We start from the raw sequence: 4,449 nt of genomic DNA, 5'->3' as shown, positions 1-4,449 counted from the left end.
TTCCCTTACAGCAGAAAATTTGTAAGCCAAGGGCAAGGGCAAAACCCACAACTGGGGCCTCTGGTTGCCCCTCTAGCACAGCCGGGAGTGGCAGACTCTGCCCATGGCCACTGCGCAGGCAGGCAGCGCTCTGGGGAGGAGGGCGATTCCTTTTTTCACATTCACACTCCCTGTTTTCCAACTGCATTTTCATGCCGATTGCAGATAAATGAACCTGATGTTTGAGTGCCAGTTGGTGTACGTAGAGCAACCACTTGTTTGCTGTTGCTGCTTTAGCTAAGGAGCATGTCACCATGCTGAATGTCAATCAGGTGTATTTACCACATTCTTTTAAAAGTCCAAGGCCACATAGCCTCCTCTGGGAGCCAGCGAACTCCGAACAGATCCAGACCCACAAGGTCTTGCCTTGTACAGGAGCCAGGGAAGAGCGGGTTTTGTTCAGGAAGCAAAGCCAGTGCTGGCTTTGAAAATCAGGTGAGGACGACACGTGGCGTTGCCTCAACACCAGCCGCCACACTCGTAAGGAAATGTAGCAGCTGCCTTTATGTAGTTCTTATTTACTGATTCATGTTCTTGTTTAGGGGTGTCTCATTAACGCTGTGGGGAAAATGTAACTGCTGAGGGAGACACGCTTTGGAGACTCACACCTTGCTGTTGCTGGAGCAGAGCTGCTTGGAGACCTTCAGTGACAAGCTGGAGTGGCCTCAGTTTTACAGCTCTGCTGAAGCATGGGGGTCTGGCAGGAGGGAAAACAAGTCTTTAAAGAAAGGCACTGCAAACAACTAATTCTGCTGGTAGCCGCAGATGGGCACTAATGGGCTTGACTATCTTTCTGTTTCTAGGCCTTCTGGAAGTTGGTCTGCAGTTCTCCAGGCTGTTTCTCTCTGAGGTCAGTTGTCTCTACTATCACTGGTCAATAACTCCCTCTCCTAAACGGCAACTTTAGAAACGCCCATTTCATGGGTCACAGAGTCACACCGCGAGGCAAAACCAGCCTTCCAGCCTCTCATCTGCCCCAGAGCCAGCCCTGAGGGTCTGCTGTCTTGTTCCCCATGGATTTAACCCAGCACACTGGGTTTCTCCACCAGTCTCCAACCCCGTCTAAGACTTTGGGTTGTAAAGCTGTCAGTCAGCTGCTGCCTTTCGTGATTGTCTGCAGGGAAGGTGGGCACGGGCCAAAGGTGTTTTTAAAGGTCACAAGTTTGGCTTGAGGCAACAGTGGCCACAGAGCCAACAGGGAAGACATGTGGTGGCTGGTGGCTTTTTTCCCCATGGAGGAGCTGCACAGCCAGGTCACGCTGAGAGTTCCTTTACCCTACACCACACAGGCTTCCTGATCTCCCAGTCCCAGCTCCGGCGGTGCTTGGGGAGGGACGCCACCTTCGCCATCAATTCTGAAAATGTGATGGGGTTCTGGTCGCTGCTCAGCTAGAGGCAAGTCAAAGAGGACCTTGAGGTCTCACATTAGTTTGAAAAATGAGGCCAGTATCTTTGCTAGAAGGGGAAGGCAGAGTCCCAGCTAATCATTTAGAATCCTGAGGTTGTGTCAAGCTAATATTAGATATTATAAACACACACAAAAATGTTCCTTCTAAAGGAAAAGGAAATGGCAAAAAAGAAAAAACCGAAAAGGTTATTAGGTGATTAAAAGCTCAGACTTTGAAAAGAACTACTATTTGCCACCTTCTGTGGTACGTGCAGTCTGGTTCTGTCAGGCAAGCAAGTAATCAGCCAGTGATTTGTGGAAGTCCTTTAAGAAAATAGGCCACTGCTGGGTGTGTGAGTAACTAATGCTCATTTGGTTTGTGTTTGAAGGCAGCAGCAGCAACAGTGATGACACAAATTAATTGCACGGTTTTCAGGAGATAATGCAGACGAGGTAAAGAGAATTACTACGCGATTAACATAGTTTCCAATTAAAGTCCCCTGTAGTTACCGAAAAACATTAATTTCTGGTAACTTGGTAATTTAACTTGTGTCACCACTGTACATGAGTGTACCAGGGCAACTTATGGGCTTGTCTATGTTTAAGCCTTGTACAAAAAAAATGAAAAAAAAATTACTGAAAATAGCCATTAGTTTTTAACTTCAAATAAAACACTGTGGTGGTAAACTAAAGGATTTACTAACAGATTAAGGATCAAAAACCAGCTGCTGTTCTAGCACTGAAGTCTTTCTTACCATTAAGTCAAAAAGGTAAAAAAAATATTTTCCACTATTTAAATAAATTCAGCAAAGGTGTTTTCAACCATTACATTTCTTTATCAACAAGTTGAAAAAAGACAGAGACAAATGAAACTATTTCACTCTTCCAAAGAAGTTTGCTGTTGAGATGTCAGAACTACATTTTTCTTTTAAACATTTAACTTACTATAGCTTTTATATTCCTATTTGAGCATTTCTACTACAAAACCCCCAAACCGCAAGTCTTTTAAGTAGCAGCTCATTTCTGGAGACTCAGCTAGCTTAGGTAGGTACATGCACATGGGATAATTTTTTTTTTTTTTTTTAAGGTACCTGAACTTCAACCGGTGGCATTCTGGAAGAGGGAAAATTCCTCCTTTTGCTCCCATCTCAGATAACGCTTCCTTTGCTGCAGCGGGACGGAGTGGCCCACGCGGTACTTGTAAGTGCGCAGCACAGCAAGAGGTACAAAGGCCTAGACGTCAAAAACTTACAGAATTATCATGTCTGAGCAGTTTTTAGTCTGATGACAAAATGCAATCACCAAGTAGCATCATTACTGTTTTCATCATGTGTTTCCAGAACATCCATCTGGTTTTACCCCATTTCAAAATGTAAGTGTACTTCCCGGCAGTACGGGATGAGCCGTTCTGTTGCCACCGTCCCAATTGCCAGGCTTACTCCCGATAATGTTATGAAGGCTGAAGGCTGCAGTGGGGTAGGATGGATAAAGTCTTTCAAAAGAGATGTGGGTCTTTGGATGACTTGAGACATATATCAGTGTTGTACAGTAACTTTCATTCTAAAAAATAAAAGTACCACATCATCGGGGACAGCAGTCCACCCTACAGCTGCACGTTTGTTAATTTCATGTAACTTCATGTAACTTTTAACTTCATTACAAATATTGCAGACTCCTGTGCATTAAAGCCTCTGAAGCTTATTACATTTTATTATTATTACTACAACAACAGAAGCTGTAAATGGAAAAGACATTATCGATTCAACTAATCCGCTGAATGCAGATTGTTCTTCACTGTGCATTTGTTAGCCTTTGGGCCAGTTTGGTTTTTAACAGCCTTACACGACAAGACTTTCAACGCTCCTAGGTGAGAATATTACACAGCCTTGTGCTCCTCAGCAGGAAGCTTTCCTTGAGCATCTTCCCCTTTCCCAAAGACGTCTCCTTTTACTACTCCAACTCCTCTCCCCTTACCAGTGCACACACACTACGTATTTGTAAGCTGTAGCACTTCCCTCCCTTGCCAGCCTCGCTCTTCAGCTATAGAGTTAACAAAGCCACATAGCTACAAGTTAATCTGCCTTAAATCCATCCCTGCAGGCTCCTGATCATTTTTCCTGTTCTTCTGTGCCCTTTAATTACTTAACGCCTTCCTCGTGGAAAGGTAAGCAGAAAGGAGAGCATCAGTGAAACCAGATTACACCAATTATATCCCCCCGCTCTGTGACTAGAGCTTTTAATGATGCAGCACAGGATCACATTATTTTTTTTTCAAATGTTAAAGCAAAGTACAACTTCACGTCTAATTTCCTGTCCGCTGTTACCCAAAGGAACCACTCAACAGTTTTGCATTATTTTTGCTAAAGCTACATAAACTTGTGCTCTACTAAATGGGAATCTTCTATTTTCTAACTCTGCACTGACATTCACAATTCTCCTCATTTTGACATCTAAATTCCATAAATATGTTGTTTACTCCCTCTTCTGGGCTATTAATGAAAAATATTAAGGAAGATCAACCCAAACATTCTCACATACATGCAGCATCTAAAAGTAGTATTATGCCAATTATTAGTAGGCATCAACAGTGCACAGGTTACTAATTTAGACAAATGACGTGTGGGGTCGTGGGTTTTTTTTTTTTTTTTTGAAAACCAGTGAACACAATCTTGTTTTGGCTTTTTGGAATATTAACTCAATTAACATGTGCAAGGGTACACTCCAGCCCTGACACATAACATGATCTAGTTCTGCCTGAAATCCATCGATTAGTCACTTCTTTCTCATAAAAGGAAAAAAGGTGTTTTAATGAATACACGTGATGCTTATTATTTGGATTGGCAACATTTGTGCCTTCTGTGCCTGAACGGCACTTAGAATAGGTTAACATTTGGTTTACAACACAACAATAAAATTTGCCTTTATTGCAAATAAACAGAGTATTCACACCTTACAATATTGTTTTAGATGCAGGATTATATTCACTCTTAGAGGATCTAATATTAATATAAAAGGCACATGCA

The sequence above is a fragment of the Falco peregrinus genome, chromosome 10, assembly GCF_023634155.1.
Source record: "Falco peregrinus isolate bFalPer1 chromosome 10, bFalPer1.pri, whole genome shotgun sequence".
NCBI classification, from domain to species: domain Eukaryota; kingdom Metazoa; phylum Chordata; class Aves; order Falconiformes; family Falconidae; genus Falco; species Falco peregrinus.
This window is presented reverse-complemented; position numbering follows the sequence as displayed.